Consider the following 21845-nt stretch of genomic DNA (forward strand, 5'->3'; position numbering starts at 1 on the left):
ACAACATTTCCATTGTTTTGAGCCATTATCATAATGTAAGCTACCTGCCTCTATTATACGCATCAGCTTATACTGACGTGCGTGACTGATTATCTGACGTGTGTATCTGTGTGATCTTCCTATGGGAATTGTAAGGCATGAAGGCAAGTTCTGTGTCTTTTAATGTTTCAACTTTTATAGCGACCATCAATGTGCTCGGTTCCAAGTCAAATATCCCCCTGCTCCATTTATATAGGTCTTAACAGTTTTCAAATACCTTTTACGGATCGTCTCCTTTTTTATTTTTACAATATCCTATCTATGGATTTGAAAGATGAGACATGAGAAGTTCAAAGAGGATGCGTTTTTATTTACTCAAGATTGCATAATTAGTAAGGGACAAAGTCCGTTGTCTTTTTTGTTTTTATTTATTTATTTGCTGTACAGTGTTTTCTTTTTTCCCATGGCTCTACGTGGCCAGCCTCTTCCATGCTGTATGTGTGTTTATGATGTGTTAGACTTAATATGTCAAATATCTATTTATGCACTATGAAGAATGAGCTCATTTGTGGGAATTAGGCATGAAAACAGAGAAAAAGGGTTGGCTGGTTGCACATATCAATGTGCATCTCATGGGGTAACCAGGAAGGTCTGAGAATAAGGGAGCAGAGGCAGAGATGGACCTGTGCTCCGGAGTACAATGCACAGAGGGTACCCTTACTGTAAGTCAGAGGCACATGGAGTAGAAATGAAGAGGAAGTTCTACCATCAAAGAATGCATTTCAGGGCATGGCAGCAAAAACAAAAAAGAAAGAAAGAAAAAAGATACTGCATGCCCTTACACCTGCACCTGCTTTTCTGAGAATAAACTGCCAGAACCATTCAGGCTTTTGTCTTGATTCATGGTGGAAGCCCCCAGAGCTTCTCCAGAACATGCAGTTGAGAGAACCAGACCGACGCCATCTTAAGGGTTCAGCCATTTTGTTCAAAACTGATGAGTCACTGAGAATCGCTGGTTTTCCACCTTGAGTCATCAGGGTCCAATCAGAAACTGCCTTCTGGATTGGGCCATATGGCAGGACCAGTGGCAGCCAATCCAGAAGCAGTCCCTTTGTTGAACTTGTATACGCCTACTTTGCTGAGCTATACTATAAAAACACCCCTGTTACAGAGCTTGGGGCTTCTGGCTTGGATCCATTTTAGCAGAGTTCCTGGGACCCCAAGTTCGAACTTGCAATAAAGGCCCTTTTGCTTTTGCATCCATCTCGGCTCCCTGGTGGTCTTTGTGGGGGATTTCCAGATCTGGGCACAACACAGTCTGTGGTTACCAAGCAAGAAGTGGAAACACAGATAAGGCTATGACCAGTCCTGAAACTTACAATGGAAGATGGAGCACAAACGAATTGTGCTTGTCCTGTCTCTGAATGATACCAAGTCCCAAGTACACTAAGTCTTCTTTGTTGGCAAACGTACACACAGGAAATCACTCTGCAATTCATGTCTTGCCTTTCCACAATTTGATAACAAGCATCAAACAGCAGCAATGTCAGCCATGGGACATAATTCTTATGCCAACTTCAGCTATGCCCTATAAAGTTTTTTTTTAATTTTTTTCCTCCTCAAATCCATAAGGTCAAAAAGACCTTCTCCTTCAATAGCACAGTGCAGATGTACAAATTAAAATTCCATTTCCTGCATGCCTTCCATTTATAAGGAGTAATTAAAGTAGAGTAGCTAATATACTCTATGGTGCTGGCAAGGGCTTTTGTCTTTATTCGGCTCAATGGGCTATGCCAAAATATCTCTTTCATTTATTAAAGCCACTTGCGATTGCCACCAACTTCGAGCTGAATGGTGTCCCAAGGCCAAAATTGTTTATTCATCTACTTGTTTAAAACAAATAAATAAATAAATAAATCCAGTAGAGGAGCCATTGATGGATTAACCTGTGGCAGTTCCTTATATTAAGCATCTTTGTTTGCAAGTTGAAACAAAATATATAGTAAGCTTCTGCTGAATATACAAACCCATGCTAACAGCTATGGGGATGTTATTCTATGCTTTTAGCCTTTTGTTCAAATGCACATGGTTTGACTGCCTGTGGCCAGGTACTCTCAGGAATCACCAGAAAGACACCATCAAGCTGAACTGTCCTAGAAGAAACAGGTGCCCTTGGGCTACTTGTCTTTATAAGCTAGGAAACAGAGGAGGACAGATGTAATAAAAAGAGGGCCCAGGGGGCGGTGCCTATGGCTCAAAGGAGTACGGCGCCAGCCCCATATGCTGGAGGTCGTGGGTTCAAACCCAGTACCTGCCAGAAACTGCAAAAAAAAAAAGAGAGCCCAGAAAGAAGGCTCATGGTTTTATTTTGCTGGAGGCTAGAAAATGTATACTGAGTTTTCGGCTATTTGCTGGGCCCTTTCACATATATTACCTCATTTCTTTCCTACAACAACTCTGCAAAACAAAATGGGTATTTTTTATCACATCTTGCAGATGGTGAAACTGAGTCTCAGAAAGTATCTTGCCCAGACTCAGAAAGCTAATTAAGTTATAAAGCCAGGCTTTAAGCCTGAGTCAATTTACTCCAGTCTTTTTCTATTCTAACAATTTTTATGTTAATTCAGTAAGATCTCTGAGTCAGACAAAAGCATTTAAATTCCTAGTACCAGAGCAACTTAACAACTCTGAAATAACGCCTGGAAGTCCAATGCAGAAATGTTGATAACAATGTGGAGAAATGTATGTGGCCTTCCTATGTTGTCTTGGATCATTAGATCCAAAAAATAAAAAACAGAAAAAACGCACGTCACTGTTTGTGTATATCTATTAGCTCCATATGGCAGGCTTGGGGGATGATAACCAAAACACCATATTTGCAAGATGCAGTCATTCATAGTTCTGTACTTTATGAAGGGTACCTGAATCCTTGCCTGAAGTGGACTCTACCTGATAACCCAAGAAGAAAAGGCTTGGCTCTGAGAACCTTCAAAATGGGTCTAATGGTGATTTTTTAAAAGTACAGTAGAACCTGTATAAGTTGACCACTCAAGGGAATGTAACAAATTGGTCAACAAAAAAAGGTGGTCAACACAAGGAACTAGGCCTGTTCTACTGACATGTACATGTGATGCATGTCCGGTCTATGAAAATTGGGTCGATTCTAGGAGGTGGTCTACTATGAAGGTTCTACCATATTTGTTTATTTAAAAACATTCACACAATATTAATTGTATGGAAAATCTACTAGCTTTTTTTTAATTAATTATTTTTTATTAAATCATAACTTTGTACATTGATGCATTTATGGGGTTCAGGGTACTGCTTCAATATACAATGTGAAATGCTTACATTGAACTAAGTAACACATCCATCACAATTATACTCATTTTTTAATGAGGTACTCTCAAGTTCCAAGAGCAGTGAGTTCTGAGCCCACCTTTAGCTTATTCCTTTAATACTACCCTGTGTGGGGCTCAAGGCCAACCAAGAAGTTTAGCCTGGGGCATGTATCATTCTACTTTGTTCTCAGATAGTTCTGTACAAATCGGGTAAGGTTTTATTAATCCATTCTTGTATAGGTGGGCACTTGGGTTATTTCCACATCTTTTTTTTTTTTTTTTTGTAGAGACAGAGTTTCACTTTATTGCCCTCAGTAGAGTGCCGTGGCGTCACACAGCTCACAGCAACCTCCAGCTCCTGGGCTTAGACGATTCTCCTGCCTCAGCCTCCCGAGTAGCTGGGACTACAGTCACCCGCCACAACGCCGGCTATTTTTTTGTTGCAGTTTGGCTGGGGCTGGGTTTGAACCCGCCACCCTCGGTATATGGGGCCGGCGCCCTGCTCACTGAGCCACAGGTGCCGCCCGTTATTTCCACATCTTTGTGATTTTGAACTGTCCTGCTATAAACGTTCAAGGGCATGTGTCTTTTTGATAACATGACTCTTTTTTCCTTCTAGGTAAATACCCAGTAGTTGGAGTGCTGGGTCAAATGGTAGGTATACTTTTAGTTCTCTGAGATATCTCCACACACTTTCCAAAGAGGCTGTACTAGTTTGCAGTCACACCAACAATGTACAAGTGATCCTTTCTCTCCACATCCACGCCATCATCTGTTGTTCTGGGAATTTTTGGTAAGAACCATGCTCATTGGATTCAGGTGATATCTCATTGAGGTTTTACATTTCCTGGTAATTAGAGGTGTTGAGCATTTTTTCATGTGTTTATTAGCTATTAGTATATCTTCATTTAAAAAGTTTCTGTTCACTTCTTTTGCCCACTTTTAATGGAGTTGTTTGATTTTTTCTTTGTAGATTCTCGTTATTAACCCATCTTATAGTTATATGTTTTTGATTAAAGTCTTTTATCCATTGTGAATTAATTTTTGTGAGTGATTATAGTAATATGTATACCATGGAGTACTACTCAGCAATGATGATCTAGTATCACCATTACAAACAATGGTGATCTAGTATCTTTTGTAACAACCTGGATAGGACTGGAGACCATTCGTCTAACAGAAATGTTGCAAGAATAGAAAAACAAAAACCTACCACAAGTACTCAATACCAAACTGGAACTAATTGATCAACACTTAAGTGTACATATGTAAGCAAATCTCCATGAAAATAAAGCAGGTGGGAGGGGTAAGAAAAGATGGGCAAATTCACACCTAAAATGTACAATGCAGGCTATCGGGGTGTGGGGGCACCTTATAACTTTGACTCAATCTGTACAGAGCAAACTGTGTAACCCAAACTTATATACCCCCATGATATTCTGAAAGAAAAAAGAAAGAGAAAAAGGTCAGATAAGAAACAATGATAAATAATAACAAAAAATTTCTTTTTCCATCAAAAAGCAAAACATTGTCTTGCATATTTATTTTATGTAAATGGATATCCGAAGAGGTCCCCAGTCCTCCAGTTCCAGAAATTGCCAACATAGAAGCGCAGCCTGGGCCATGGGTAGAACACTCTTATGGAAAAGAGCAGACCCAGTAGGGCCAAGGCCGTCTAAGTGTATTTAAGAGATGCAGCGAAACCTCTCCTCGCTCTGGGTGTTTGTTCTGTACAGACTGACTGTGCTTCCCTAAAATCCATATGCTGAAGCCTCAACATCCAATATGATTGCATTTGGAGATAGAGCCTTTACAAAGATCTTTAAGGTTAAACGAGCTCATGGGGGTTGGGCCTCTAAACCTATAGGATTGGTGTTCTTATAAGAAGAGGCTCCGGGACACCAGGAATGCCTGAGCACAAAGGAAAAGGCCATGTGAGAGCACAGCAAGAAGGCTGCCATCTGCACATCGGTAAGAGAGGCCTGGACAGAAACTAATCTTGATAGCACTTTGATCTTGGACTTCAATCCTCCAGAACTATGAGAAAATGAATTTCAATTCTTTCAGCTACCCAGCCTGTAATTATCTTGTTATAGGGAGTGGAAGGCGTGGGGCTGGGGCCTTTGTTGTAGGCCTATGGATTTTCTTACAGGCACGTCCTAGTAACAGGTGTAAAGGAAAGATAACCTCTTGCCCTTGTACAGTGATTTGTGTTTCTCCAATGGCTTTTATTCCTGTTATTTCATTTGGTTCTCATACAGCTTAATGGCTCTCTGCAGGGGTTGGGGCATTTTATTGCCATTTTACAGCTGATGAAACTGAGGTATAAAAAGACCATGTAATTTGTGTAATTTTTGTCTGCAATAATCTTGAGAGTTCCTACTCCAGGTCTACGAAATGCTAATTCAGGGTTCTTTCTGCTATGCAAGAGTATTTCTAAGTGGCTTAGGCCGAAGGACCTGTGTCAGCTGGAGAAAGTATATGCTCCTTTTGTGTTTTTCAGCATCTGTAGGATGGCCAATGTGCCCCAATTCCTGTTCACGGAATAGCTGTAGAGAAGCTATGAAAGGGCTCAGTGGGGACATTTTATGATATGTAGGACAAGATGATCACTGCAGGAAATGGCGACACTGACGCAAAAAAAGTAGGCCTGTGGCTTCCCAGAGCAGGGGGAGACTGACAAGCGGGGGTGGCTGAGCCTCTGTTGTCAGCTGCTGCATGTCCTCCAACCTGCCCTGCTGTCTGGGTCACATTGCTCTAGATGCTGTCTACACTGCAGGCCCTGTTACCATTTAGTTTTTCATTCTGTGATTTACCCCACAGGAGGGCATTGGAGGTAACATCCTTTCAGGCCTCGTGGTCTATAGAAAGTGGGTGTTCTTTTCAGGGCTGCAGACTCCCATGGGTGATCACTTTGCGAGGTCTTCATCTCCCTAGGTCTTGCTAATTCTGTTGCTGAACTGGGGTGCTTTCCTCCGGCTGTGTCTCTGACAGCAGCGGGACACCTCTGTGAGCAACACCTGCTTTCAAAACAGCTTTTACATGGATATCCATGGAGGCAAAGAATAGTATTTCCAAATTCACTCTGACCTCCTCTTTATCTTTTTCTTTTTTTGAGACAGAGTCTCACTATGTTGCTCTCGGTAGAGTGCTGTAGCATCACAGCTCACAGCAACCTCAAACTCGTGGGCTTAAGTGATTTCTTACCTCAGCCTCCCAAGTAGCTGAAACTACAAAAATAGCCTGCCACAACACCCGGCTATTTTTTGGTTGCAGTTGTCATTGTTGTTTGGCAGGCTGGGGCTGGGTTTGAACCCACCGGCTCCGGTGTATGTGGCGACGCCCTAGCCACTGAGCTACGGACCCCGAGCCCTCTTCTTCACCTTGAAAAGCCACCCTCCCAGGTGTGGTTTTTATTCTTCCTTTGATAAATCATGCTTTATCAAGTCTCCTGTCCAGCCTGGTTGAAATCAGAGACTCGGGAGCCCATTTGCCTGAGTTTGAATCTGCTTCACCATTTACAGGTTGGTGCAACCTCCAGCAAGTTACTTAATCTCTCTGATCTTGAATTTTCCTCATCTGGCAAATAAGGATGAGTAGTAACTCTTCTTAGTATTGAAGCAATGATTACATGTGCTGATATATTAAGCTCACAATAGTGCCTGGTATACAGTAAGTGCTATGTAACTGTAAGCTATTACTAATATTATCCAATAGTTACCACTAAGTTGGATCTTACTTGAGGTATGCAGAACATTATTTATTTATTTATTTATTTATTTATTTTTATTTATTTGGGTAGAGTGCCATGGTGTCCTCATAGCTCACAGCCACTTCAAACTCTTGGACTCAAGTGATCCACTTGCCTCAGCCTCCCAAGTAGCTGGGACTACTGGTGCCCACCACAACACCCAGCTATTTTTTGGTTATAGTTGTCATTGTTGTTTGGTGGGCCTAGGCTGGATTCGAACCTGCCAGCTGTGGTGTATGTGGCTGGCACCCAAGCCACTTGAACTACAGGTGCCAAGCCTGTTTTTAATTTTTTGAGGAACCTTCATTCTTTTTTCCAAAATGGCAGCATTAATTTACATTCCCACCAACATTGTACAAGGGTTCCCTTTTCTCCCCATCTGTGCCAATACTTTTGTCATTTTTTTGTTTATGAGACAGAGCCTCACTTTGTTGCTCTCAGAAGAGTGTCAGTGGTGTCATAGATAACAGCAACCTCAAACCCTTGGGCCCAAATGATCCCCTTGCTTCAGCCTCCTGAGTAGCTGGGAATGCAGGTGCCTGCTACAATGCCCAGCTATTTCTTTAGAGATGGGGTCTCACTCTTGCTCAGGCTGGTCTCAAACTCCTGAGCTCAAGCAATCCACCCACCTTGGCCTCCCAGAGTGCTAGGATTACAGGCGTGAGCCACTGTAATCCTAGCCACATGTCCAGCCACATGTTTGTCTTTTTGATAATACCCATTCTTACAGGTGTGCGGTGATATTTCATTTTGGTATTAATTTGCATTTTCCAGATGATTAGTGATGTCGAGTATTTTTTTCATATACCCATGGACCATTTGTATATCCTCTTTGGAGAAAGGTTTATTCAGATTCTTTGCCTATTCTTAAATCGGATTATTTTCTTGCTCTTCAGGTAAGTTTCTTTATATACTTTGGCTGTTAATCCCTTACCAAATGTATGATTTGAAAAAATACCATCCCACTCCATAGGCTATCTCTTCACTCTATTGATTGTTTCCTTTCCTGTGCAGAAGATTTTTAGTTTCTTAGAATCTCTCTTGTCTATTTTTGCTTTTGTTACCTGTGCTTTTAGGGTCCTATCCAAAAAAAAAAAAAAAAATCATTGCTCAGATCAATGTCATAAAGCTTTCTCCCTATGTTTACTTGTAGTAGTTTTACAGTTGCATGTTTTAGACTGAAGTGTTTAATCCACTTTGAGTTTATTTTTGTATACAGTATGAGATGAAATTCTGATTTCATTCTTTGGCACGTGGATATCCATTTCCCCCCAGCACAATTTATTGAAGAGACTGTCTCTTCCTCATGGTGTGTTCTTAGTGTCTTTGTCAAAAATTGACCATAAGGTATTGAAATTATTTTCAATCTTGCTCTTTTACTTTGGACCTCTTTAGTTTTAATTTTGTTGCCTTCTTTCTTAGCCACTTCTCAGTGTATATATTTTTTAATAAATTTCCTACCTGTATGTTCTTTCCTCCTAAATTATTTTCAAAATATAAAGTTGGCAAAATTTATTCCAATGACAACCCAGCTTGCTCTCATCCTCCTCTGAACTTCCATCGTATTTTGTATCCATCACACACACATCAACAGCCAACTACTCTGATATTCAAAGCCGAATTTTTATGCCTTTTTGAAATTTTACGCAGTGCTTTGTATACAGTTAATAGTCAGAAATTATTACCGATTTATTCCCATCCTATTTCTTTATTACATCCCCATGTGTAAAATATTTCTGTCTCATAATTTTCAAGTCAATTCTACTAACACTTCCTAGGCTTAATGTATACCTGGTGACAGTAAAACCCACCCACAGAGAAGGCATACATCATATTGCCTTACATTTTGAGGGTGATTGCTGTTATAATTAAGTTCTTCTCTCCTGAGTTATTTACCTGCTTTTCCATGCCTCAACTGGAAGGCAAGCTTCTTGAGAGCAGAATCTTGGGGATTTGTACACTGACATGTCCTTGGTTCTTTGAATTGCCACTCAGCCACTGCCCTTGTTTCTTAGCCAGCATAACCCTTATTTTTGTGTGGTATCTTAATACTAAGTACTTCAGAAGGTAAGATCTATTGCCCCCAGGGGGTGTATCATAATCAATTTAAGTTAATCCCAGGTTTTCCTATTTTTATTGCCACTGAGTAGCTTAGGAATGGGCATGATCTATGCTTTTGCAACAGCTGTCCTTGCTCCTAGAAAAGAGTGATGTGATAGCTGGACCTGTGGCAGCCATCTTTGTACCATGAGGGGAGTACGCTCAAGAGGGCAAGCTAACACCTCAATGAGCAGAGTGGGAAGGAGGGACTCTGGGACCTGATCACATCTCTGAGGTACTACTGATTAACCAGCTTTGGAGCCTCCCCAGCTGCAGACTTCTTACATGAGATAATACATTCCCATAATTATTTCATTGGGTCTTCATTTTCTGCAACCACAAGCATGCTGACTCATGAGGCATGCCACAGATATTTTTATTAGCTTATTGCTGAAACCTGCCTTAAGTCATGTCATATAGGTAAACTGAAGTCTTGTAAATTGTTGAAAAGGAGAAGCAGAAAATCCTGGTGGGGGGAAAAAAGAAACCATTATTTAAATAGAAAAACTAAATGTTTTTCCTGTTGTTTTAGGTCTTGACTTGGTGGTAAGATGATGGGTAAGGAGATTCTGGACCTTGGGAAAACCACATTAAGAGAAAATTTTCGATACATTCTTGTTGCCACTTTTCTAGTTGAATTATAGATTTAAATAGGTCAGTGTTCAAAATACTACACTTGCTAAGGTGGTCCTGGAGAGTGGACTTCAGCTCTGGCCAGGGCTGGTTGGACAATGTGGAGCTGTGAAAGAGCTAGTCTCTGGGGGAGAACTTCTGAGGCTCCCCCAGAGCTGCCTGGGACGCCACCGATGGAACTTGGTGGCAGGTGCCACTGATGTGGACTGTACTCCATGGTTTGCATGTGTGGCCCAGATAAGATTGGTCTCTTTCCACATCATCAGGTGCTCTCTGCCTGCCTGAGTTCTAAAAACCTCAGCCCTGTCCCATGAAGGAAAGCAGGATCTGACATGAGGCCAAGGCTTTATGTCTGTCTGATCTGGTCTAGTCATCAAAAGGCCTTCTGGAGATTGGTCAGTTTGAAACTTTGCTTTCTTACTTCGCGTATCATCTATCTACGACCCTCCATTCCAGTTCAAATACTACATTGGAACCAGGTGTCTACTTTTCAGAAGGCAGAGTTCCCTGCGTCACTTCTCTGCATACAATAATTAACGGCGTGCCATCCTTGATGCATCTTCTTAGGCACCATAGTCTGCCATGTAAGGCCTGGCTCTATCTGGTCTCTGACTCCCTGTCTCCTGTTATCTTCTCCAGCATTGAAACACCTGTAGCTTCTAGAACATGACACACCCCTAAGACGTCCTCAGGGCCTTACCGCTGCTCTTCTCTCTCCTGAGTGCATCCTCCACCCTCCCTTCCCTGCACATATCACCCCCTTTTTTGTGTCCCATCTATGATGTGCTCTGGGAAGCCCTCTCTGATCCCCTCATGAACCAGAGTCTACCTTTTCTCTGTTCCCCTTCCTTCTAATCCCTTAGTCCAGCGATGGGGAACCTGGGGCCTTTCAGGTCTGTGAGTGTGGCCTTTTGACTGAATCCAAATTTTACAGAACTAATCCTTTCCTTTTTATTGTTACATATTTGTTGTTCTTTAATATTTTTAAAACGATCATATTTAAAATACCAAAGCATAAAACAGTTTTCAACAAAACAATCTTCCTAGACTGACTGGTATAATTAGCACCTCAGTAAGGCATAAGGGCTAACCTGATGGCTGCTAAGCTCCTGATTTAGTTCTAGCTTCCCCCACCTGACTGGCACTACTTCCTCATGAGGCTGGTCGGTGAGGGTTTATGGAGGTTGAGCACGCCAGTTTGTTAGCAGTTTTTGACCATGGCGTACTGTGTGTCTGTTTGAAGATTTATTAAACAGCTGCACAGCTTGATATAGTTTCTAAATTCATGTCCAAGAAGACCAAGAGAAGGCTGAAGAAAGAAAACAGAACTTTTTTAAAAATGAGGATCAAGGGTGGTGCCTGTTTCTCAGTGAGTAGGGCGCCAGCCCCATATACTGAGGGTACGGGGTTCAAACCCAGCCTCGGCCAAACTGCAACCAAAAAATAGCCGGGCATTGTGGTTGGCACCTGTAGTCCCAGCTACTCCGGAGGCTGAGACAGGAGAATTGTGTAAGCCCAAGAGTTAGAGGTTGCTGTGAGCCGTGTGACGTCATGGCACTCTACCGAGAGGGTAAAGTAAGACTCTGTCTCTACCAAAAAAAAAAAAAAAATGAGGATCGAGAATTGCAATATTATTTTGTTTCTGCCAAAGATAAGATGATTTGCTTGCTTTGTGATACTGCAATATCAACATTAAAGAAATGCAATGCTCATCAGCATTCTAGCACAAAAACAACAAATATTTTAAATTAGGAGAGGCGTGAAAGGTTGTATTGCATAAATGAAAAAATGAAAAGCAAAAAAAGGAACATTCTTTGCAGCATCAGGAAGATCTGGAAATAATGCCGTTGAGGCAACTTATAAAGTAGCTTATACACACATTCTCGAGAAAAAAAGGGGAAGCCATTCTGTGACATAGAATTGTGAAAAAATGCACTGTTGAAATTGTAGGATGCTTAGACCCGGATAACTTTTCAAAGTACAAACAACTGCCTCTTTCAAGGAGAACCATAACTGATAGCAGCATGAATTAGCCTTTCAACTTAACAGAACATGCAATACTTCAAAAGGAAAATATACGACTGACTCAGTGTACGTTTTATACTTTATTTGAATCATAGCAAAAAATTTTCTTTGCTACGAAGAGTTACTCACTTAAGGGACTTTTGCAAGCAGAACATGGAGAATAGATATCCTCAACAAATTTCAAGATAAATAAGGTGTAGTTGGACTAAATTTGGTAAATGTATTGAGTATATGTATGGGTGGTGCACCTTCCATGCAGGAAAACATCAAGGGTTTTTTGCACACATAAAAAAATGAACAGATCCAGATACTCTCATTTCTTTTCATGGTATCTTGAATCCGTGAACTCTCTGTGCTGAAGCTACTATTTTAAGTGATGCTGCGTGACAAGTTATAAATATTCTTAACTGTATTTGTGCAGGTTTTGTAACATGCTGAAGTTGAAGGATGAGGTATTCAGCGTGGCTTTGATGTATCATTCTAATGTGCTTTGGCTATCACAAAGACAGGTGTTAGCCAAAATTTTATCTCTGCAAGAACAGTTGAATTTTATGAAGAACAGAATCAGCAATGCGAATTATTGAAAGAAGATTTCTATAGGAATGCAGTATATCTGTGTGCTATCATGTCAAATCAAAACAACGTGAATGTTTTTTTGCAGGGCAAACTAAGTCTACATATGATATGTGGCAAAAAATCCAAGCATTTTTTTAAAAAGTAATCTTTTTTCAAAACATTTCTTCTTCAAAGGAAATTTCAGATGATCATTTTTCTCAGTTAACAAAGGTCATCAATAAGCAGGATGCTATATGCAAATCCTTTGGTGAATACCTGTTAAAACCTATTAGAGAATGTAATGAAAGGTCCTCTGGCTTTGAGAATCATGACATCACAGGCAAATTAGCATTTTAACCTCACCTAGTTGACATCACCAAGATAGAACTGACTGAGAACTCAATAGATGACATTTTAAAGACATTGTTTGGTGCTAAGAAAGATCCAATTGAAATATGGGAAAATATAGTAGATCACCCAGACTTCAGTAACATGCCTGAAAAATGCTGAGAATCTAACATTCTTCTACATAATTCAAGTCAAGATGCCCTTAAGGTCACAAATGACTGATTTCCATCTAGAGGATCAACAGAGACTGTGGACCTCCAAGCTGCAACCAAATATTCAGATGTTTTCTAGCAAAAAGCAGGCACAACAGAGTCATTAAAAGCTTAGTTAACTTTCAAATAGACAAATCGTTTTTGTTTGTTTAAATTATTAAGGACATAGTACTTTAATTTTTATAATATAATGTACATTTTTAAATATATCTAATTGAAATGTCTTGAATGGGGGCTTATTTTATTACAGCTAAATTCATGCAGCCTTCCAACATGAAAAGTTTCCTCACCCAATCCCTAATCACAAGAATCTCCTTGTTTTTTGATTTTTCTTTCCTTCCTTCCTTCTTTCTTTCCTCTTCCTTCCTTCCTTTCTCTCTTTCATTTCCTTTCTTCTTCCTTCCTCCCTCCCTCCCCTCCTTCCTTCCATCTCTCTCTTCCACTATATTCTGAGTATCTGTGGATTGAACACAGTCTTGCTCTCTCTGCACCTCCCATATCCTGCATCAGGTTTAGCACATGCTAAGCTAGGCCAGCCACTTTGTGGTTTGAAATGAATCAAATTGAAAAAGAATAAAACACTTGCAGCAGTTCAGATGCCGTCAGGTTTGTTGGAGGCGTCCTTTCTTTGGTTTTGACCCTAGAAGAGAACCACATTTGAACTCCTTTGCAGGCCGGTACCCAGGGATAGGTCATGAACAGAGAAAGAATTTGGGAGACTGCAGCAGCACTATACCACCTGAACACCTCTGACCTAAAACCATCAGTTCCATGCTCTGTCCCTCTCTCCTGTTTTCCTACCATTCAGACCATCAAAACATTTTTTACAAATGATTTAAACACATTAATGTTTAAATAGGTTATTTATTTAAATTTCAAGATTTATAGGGCAATGAAATTGCACAGAACTCTCAGTCTTTGACTGACTGTGAGACCAGAATATTTGCTATTCTTTTGCCCAGGGTTTCCTCCATCCTCATTTGGGAAATTACCATCTGCTTCTGATAACTCTCCCTAGCTTCCTTTGCGAATGAAAGGGCAAAGTTTTAACTCAATAATTTTAGCAATATCTATATCCCCTGTTGATAAACAAATCTTTCTGCTCTCTTTTGGGAACTTCCCCATCTCCTTTGCTCACTTATCATTCCAACACAGGCTTCTGTTCTTTTAAGAACTTTCTCAGGAATGCCATTTGGATTTATATTGGATGGAGAGCTGCACCTGGAATTCAGAAAGGTGGTCTCCCAAGGATCCTGTAAATCAAATCCTTTCATGGTGTTTTTTTTCTGATGGATAAACAGAATCTTCCTCACCCACTCCTGAATTGTTATCGTAAGAGAAAAACTGGTCATCACTCATAGGGCCAGGAAAACAATCAATTACTGAGATCGTTGAGTGAGATTCATTAGTTTGATTTCTCCCTTCATGGCAACTAAAGATGTTTACTTGGGTTTTTGTAAACTGGATGAATGGTGATGACTTAGGGTACCTGTATTTTCTTCGTCTCTGGATTTTAGAAAAATGTCTATCCCCTTTATATAGTTGCCATGCCTCAATTCAGAAAGTATAATGAGAAAGGTATTTTTTATCTGAAGAATTGCATTAGTGTCTAATGAAAGAATGCCACAGCTAACAGAAGGATGGAGAGGTGACAGGTGATGAACGTTTTTGCTTTTGGTGCATGGGGCAATAATCCACCTCTGGGAGGACTATGCACATTTATGGCTTGGCCAGTGTGGGAACAATTATTAATACAAAGGCCTGTGGATCACCCAGGAATCCTGGTCCTTCGGAAGTTTGGCATCTTTAGGAAGGCCTCACCTGCACTCCTCAGTTTCTTTACTGTTTTACAAAAGAGTTTTTCCAGTTTCCTTTAGTGAGTTGGTTTCCAGGTAGTAGGAAAAAAACGGAATGACGAATGGTTATCATGTGCTTCAGCTCCCAAGCATGAAATTGGGGCTCAGCCCAGAAGAGTGAGTTTTTTTTGGGTCTAGGCCAGGGAAATGAAACCCCAAGAACCTGGTCTTTGGATATGTCATTATCTAACAAGCCAAAGGAAATGGATGACATGATGCTGACTAAGTGAGATGAATTTTGGTCTAAAATTTATGTGAACACTGACCAACAGTTAAAATGCCCATTAATACATAACAGTATCAAATTGTCCAGTCACGTGGACAATGAGAACAGAGAGACACCGTGCACACAGACCCTGTACCGTCGTACGGAGTTTGGTCTAGATACCCCGGCGATGGTGATTAATTCTGCTGTGTTTTGATTTAGTGTTTGTGTTAATGTATTCCAGTATGTCTGAGACTATGAAAGTAACACCTGGTGCACTCTGTGCAAATGCTTCTCCGCTTCAGGAGGGAAGCCAAAGGGGACACACAGCTGAACCTGAAGCATCATTATAAATTGGCTCCGGGGAATAAAAGCCTTCAATTTCTGAGAATAAAACAGAGTCAGAGAAAATGTACAACTATATGAGCTTTTCTTGTTCGCAAAACATACTTTTAGGAAAAGATTATGCTCAGAAGTTTGTTTGGGGGCAGTTGGTAAACGAAACTGGATTTTTACTCACTGCTTAGCTTTGTTTCTTCAAATGCAAATACACTCAACACACACACACACACATACACAATTTGCAAACAGAGATAGTGAGGCCATTTAAAAAATGCTTGTGGTCAGAGGCTTGATTTTGCTGGGCATATCAAAGGCTGTGCAAGGCTGGTGCATGCATGGAGGTGAAATTGTTGACTTCATAGTCCTTGAAGCAGTTGCTTTAGCTCCCAGTCCCTCTGAGATCTGGAAACTCACAAGTTTAGTTTATTACATGAAGAGTCTCTAAAAAGAGCTGGTAAGGCAAGAAGTGGGTACATTTCCTGGGGAAGGACGGAACAACTAGTTGAACTTTAATCTTACAAAAGCAAACTATGTCAACCCATTGTATGTACCCTCATTTTAATCTGAAATTTAAAAAAAAATAAAATATATTGATTGTAAAGTTATATTTTTTTTTCCAAAGAAGGCTCATCAATTTACATTCTATTAAGTGCTGATCACACAAAGAAAAATAAGCAAATAAAAAAGACTTTTGGAACTCTCCAAAGTTTAAAGATAGCCAGTTGTTTAAATCTTCCAGTGTTTTCTTATGAAAGTTACCTCCACTCTGAAAGTAAGTGTGAGTACGTATTTCTTACATCTCTAGCTTTGTTTCTTAAGACCTTCAGATTGACCTTCTCTTAAGAAGAAGAGAGACTTTCTTTCCCCCAAAATATAACCCTTATACTTCAGTGTTACATATATTATTCCAAAGGTGATAGACAGGTACGGTTTTTTTTTATTTATTTTTTGGAAAAAGCAATTCAAGTTCAATTCTGGTTGAACTTTTTGGAAAAAGCAATTCTGGTTCAATCTGGCTAACTACATTCTTATGTCTTTACTTCTTATCTCTCATTGTCAAAATCCGTTTGAAACGTTAAGCCAGGTATTTATTAAGAAATGCATCCACGATAGTGGCCTAGTGGGAAAAAATAACATTATCATCACTGGGTCAGAAATATCAAGATAGTCTCGGGAGATAAAAGGTAGATAAACATAAAAACTGGGAGAGAAAAAGAGAGACAGGTTGGCAGAGAGATGAGAAAGACAGGGAGAGAAGAGAGCACCCTTATAGAGGTAAAACCAGAGCTTTCCATCAAAGGTCCAGAAAAATGCTTAATCTGGAAACATGAATTCCGATTGAGGTCATTACTCGAGAAATTAACTGTTATTAGAAGGACAAGAGAAAGATCCCTAGGAACTGGAGAAGTAAAACAGCCAGAAAAACCTCTGCAAAGTCAACAATATGAAAGAGAAGAACAAAGCTGAAATTAGAACAATGACCCCAGAAGAAATAGAGATACCCTGTTTCCCCGAAAATAAGACAGTGTCTTATTTTAAGATGTGCTCCCAAAGATGCACTAGGTCTTATTTTCAGGGGACGTCTTATCTTTCCTGTAAGTAGGTCTTATTTTCGCAGGATGTCTTATTTTCGGGGAAACAGGGTACTAGATAATAATACAGGACAAAAACAGGAAATAGGAATAAAAAAAATCTAATTTACACTATCAGGGAGAACCCAGGGATTGTACATCCATAAAGTATAAACAGACAGCTATGGAAAAAGTCATCAGCAAATGCAAAATATTTCTTAGAAATTAAAATATACAATGGCAAGAATTAAAAATTTAGTAAAGGGGCTGAACAATAACAAGCCATGGTTGAAGACTGAGTTAGAAATTGATAGAAAAGTTTATTTCCCGATAGTGGAGCAAACATCAGAGGTGAAGTCCCAGGAAAAAGGTATGATTACTAAATACTGATGCAGGAAAAGTCATCTCTGTTATCAGCCTAGTAGGGTTTCAGGACAAGGTAAAAAGAGATTAGGGGAAAGAAATCATTAAAGGCAAGATATTAAAAAGTTGCATTGAGATTAAGAAAGACTGATACCTTCCTGTGTGCTGAAGATTTCTCCTGAAATTTCTGAGTTATGAGAATTAAAAGAACTCTGCTTACCATGGAATGACTCTGCAAATCTCCATGAAACTCACACTGCAGAGAGACAAAGAAAACATGTCGAGCTCGGTGGAGCAAGATGGCAGTCGAGTAACAGCTTCCTTGCATCTGGGCACTGTGAGTCTGGGGAGATAGGATTCCAGGCATCTCTGGCTGGTGGGATCTGCCTATCATCACCCCTGAGAGGATACAGGGAGTCAGCGAGAGACTTCTGGACCCCAAGAGGAGGACTAAAACAGTGGAAAACCGGCAAGTGGTCGCGTGTGTTCAATCCATCTAAACCCGCCCACAACTGTAAGTTCAGTAGCAGCGAGACTGCAAACCAGAAAGGCCTTACCTGTGAACTGTTTTGGTGTCTTTGGACTTGGCACTCAGCTGAACTGCCTTGGGGAGAGCCTGAGCGGGAGTGCGGAGAACTTTGGCCTTTGTCCAGGGCCCCAGTTTGAGCCGCTGAGCCAGACGGAGCTAGTAGTGTTTGGCTCTGGGTCACAGGCAGCCATTGTGAGCGATCTGCTCCGGCAAGGTCCGCCCTCAGGGTCGCAGAGCTAGAATTGGGTGGGAGCCGGTAACCCAGCGACCAAGTAGCCTAAGGGCGGGGTCTGAGCCGCCTTGCAGCCCTAACCCTTGGGGGCAGAGGGAGACCAGTCTTGGCACACAGGGTAAGTGGATAGCCACTTCAGCAGTGATTCCACCGACAAGCACTTCCCTCAGAAAGCTTCTGCTCAGCAAGTGAACAAGTTCAAAGTGCCTTTTAAGTGGGCTGAAGAGAGATTTAGGGTGTCTACCTGCTGGGGTTTGAGAAACTAGCAGCCTCCAGTCATATCAGAACTGTGATTAACATCTCATACCCCAGAAGACCATGTGTTGCCCAGACAATATTCAATAACATATACATACTGCTTTGTTTTTGGTTGTGTGTTTTTTTTTTTTTTTGGTTTGGTTGTTTTTTTTGTTTATTTTGATGTTGTTGATTGTTGTTTTGTTTTTTAAGTTCAACCTTTTCCATACAGATCATTTTTCTTTCTCAATTTTTCTAGTTTAATTATAATTTCCCATTGCTGCCTATTTCAATAATTAGAACTTCATTTTTGTTAGTGTTTCTACCGCTATTATTTGGTTTTCCACCCAATTTTATCCCGTAAAGTTTTCTGTTTGCTTGTTTTGGTTTGATTTATAGCATTTTTGTCTTTCCTCTCTACTTGGTGAGGTGGGGTACTGTGTCTGATCAGGTTAGCAAAGAGCTGCTGACCTCAAGGGAACCACCCAACTGGGCACCCCCAGAAGGTGTTTTTTTTTTTTTTTAAGGTTGTAGCAAAGTACCCTACTGTACACCTATATTGCTCTGTCTCCCTCTTTCTGTGCCTCTCTTCTTTTTGTCAATATTCCTTTTACCCACCCCCTCTCCTTTCTCTATTTTTCTTTTTTTTTCTTATCACACAGTCCTCCTTTCCTTCATCCCTTTTTTGCTCTTCAACCTTCTCACCCTTCTGGTCCTGTAACCCTTAGTCCACAGGCACGAGAGCAAGAGGAAGGGAAAGGAAAATTAGGGCAAGGAAACAGATAAAAGAAATCACTCATGAGGAAGAATCAGCAGAAAACTCCAGGCAACATGAAGAACCAGTCCAGAACAACCCCGCCAAGGAACCATGAGGTAGCTACTGCAGAGGATTCCACCTATAAAGAAATGTTAGGAATGACAGAAAGGGAATTTAGAATATACATGTTGAAAACAATGAAAGAAATGATGGAAACAATGAAGGAAACTGCTAATAAAGTGGAAAATAACCAAAAGGAAATTCAAAAACAGAATCAAATAAGAGATGAACGATATGAAGAATATAAAAAGGATATAGCAGAGCTGAAGGAACTGAAACAGTCAATTAGGGAACTTAAAGATGCAATGGAAAGTATCAGCAACAGGTTAGACCATGCAGAAGAAAGAATTTCAGAGGTAGAAGACAAAGTTCTTGAAATAACTCAGACAGTAAAAGAGGCAGAAAAGAAGAGAGAGAAAGCAGAACGTTCACTGTCAGAATTATGGGACTTTATGAAGCTTTCCAACATACAAGTTATAGGAATTCCAGAAGGGGAAGAAGAATGCCCCAGAGGAATGGAAGCCATACTAGAGAATATTATAAAAGAAAATTTCCCAAATATCACCAAAGATTCTGACACACTGCTTTCAGAGGGCTATCGGACCCCAGGTCGCCTCAACTCTAACCGAGCTTTTCCAAGGCACATTGTGATGAACCTGTCCAAACACAAGACAAGGGAAAAGATTCTGCAAGCTGCCAGGAGTAAGCGCCAGTTGACCTACAGGGCCAAATCCATCAGAGTGACCGCAGACTTCTCTAATGAAACTTTCCAAGCAAGAAGACAATGGTCATCTACCTTTAATCTACTTAAACAGAAAAATTTCCAGCCCAGAATTTTGTACCCTGCTAAGCTAAGCTTCAAAATTGACGGAGAAATCAAATCATTTAAGGATATACAAACATTGAGGAAATTCGCCACAACAAGAGCAGCTCTACAGGAAATACTTCAACCTGTTCTGCACAGTGACCACCACAATGGATCAACAGCAAAGTAAGAACTCAGAAATTAAAGGACAGAACCTAACGTCCACACTGATGCAAAAGATAAAACTAAGCAATGGACTCTCACAAAATAAGATGAATAGAATACTACCACACTTATCAATTATCTCGATAAATGTTAATGGCTTGAATTCCCCACTGAAGAGACATAGATTGGCTGACTGGATTAAAAAACACAAGCCATCCATTTGCTGTCTGCAAGAAACACACCTGGCTTCAAAAGACAAATTAAAGCTCCGAGTCAAGGGTTGGAAGACAATTTTTCAGGCAAATGGAATTCAGAAGAAAAGAGGAGTTGTAATCTTATTTTCAGATACATGTGGTTTTAAAGCAACTAAAGTCAAAAAAGACAAAGATGGTCACTTTATATTGGTCAAGAGAAAAATACAACAAGAAGACATTTCAATTCTAAATATCTATGCACCCAATTTAAATGCTCCCAGATTCTTGAAACAGACCTTACTCAGTCTGAGCAATATGATATCTGATAATACCATCATAACAGGGGACCTTAACACTCCTCTTACAGAGCTGGACAGATCCTCTAAACAGAAATTAAACAAGGATATAAGAGATTTAAATGAGACCCTAGAACAACTGTGCTTGTTAGACGCATATAGAACACTCCATCCCAAAGATAAAGAGTATACATTCTTCTCATCACCCCATGGAACATTCTCCAAAATTGATCATATCCTGGGACACAAAACAAACATCAACAGAATCAAAAGAATTGAAATTTTACCTTGTATCTTCTCAGACCATAAGGCACTAAAGGTGGAACTCAACTCTAACAAAAATGATCAACCCCACGCAAAGGCATGGAAATTAAATAATCTTCTGTTGAATAACAGATGGGTGCAGGAAGAAATAAAATGGGAAATCATTAACTTCCTTGAGCATAACAACAATGAAGACACAAGCTACCAAAACCTGTGGGATACTGCAAAAGCAGTTTTGAGAGGAAAATTCATCGCTTTAGATGCCTACATTCGAAAAACAGAAAGAGAGCACATCAACAATCTCGCAAGAGATCTTACAGAATTGGAAAAAGAAGAACAATCTAAGCCTAAACTCAGTAGAAGAAAAGAAATATCCAAAATCAAATCAGAGATCAATGAAATTGAAAACAAAAGAATCATTCAGAAAATTAATGAAACAAGGAGTTGGTTTTTTGAAAAAATAAATAAAATAGATAAACCATTGGCCAGACTAATGAGGAATAGAAAAGTAAAATCTCTAGTAACCTCAATCAGAAATGATAAAGGGGAAATAACAACTGATCCCACAGAGATACAAGAGATCATCTCTGAATATTACCAGAAACTCTATGCCCAGAAATTTGACAATGTGAAAGAAATGGATCAATATTTGGAATCACACCCTCTCCCTAGACTCAGCCAGGAAGAAATAGAGCTCCTGACAGACTAATTTCAAGCACTGAGATCAAAGAAACAATAAAAAATCTTCCAATCAAAAAGTGCCCTGGTCCAGATGGCTTCACTCCAGAATTCTGTCAAACCTTCAAGGAAGAGCTTATTCCTGTACTGCAGAAATTATTCCAAAAAATTGAGGAAGAAGGAATCTTCCCCAACATATTCTATGAAGCAAACATCACCCTGATACCAAAACCTGGAAAAGACGCAAACAAAAAGGAGAATTTCAGACCAATCTCACTCATGAATATAGATGCGAAAATTCTCAACAAAATCCTAGCCAATAGATTACAGCTTATCATCAAAAAAGT

The sequence above is a fragment of the Nycticebus coucang genome, chromosome 20 (assembly GCF_027406575.1).
Source record: "Nycticebus coucang isolate mNycCou1 chromosome 20, mNycCou1.pri, whole genome shotgun sequence".
Classification (NCBI taxonomy): Eukaryota; Metazoa; Chordata; class Mammalia; order Primates; family Lorisidae; genus Nycticebus; species Nycticebus coucang.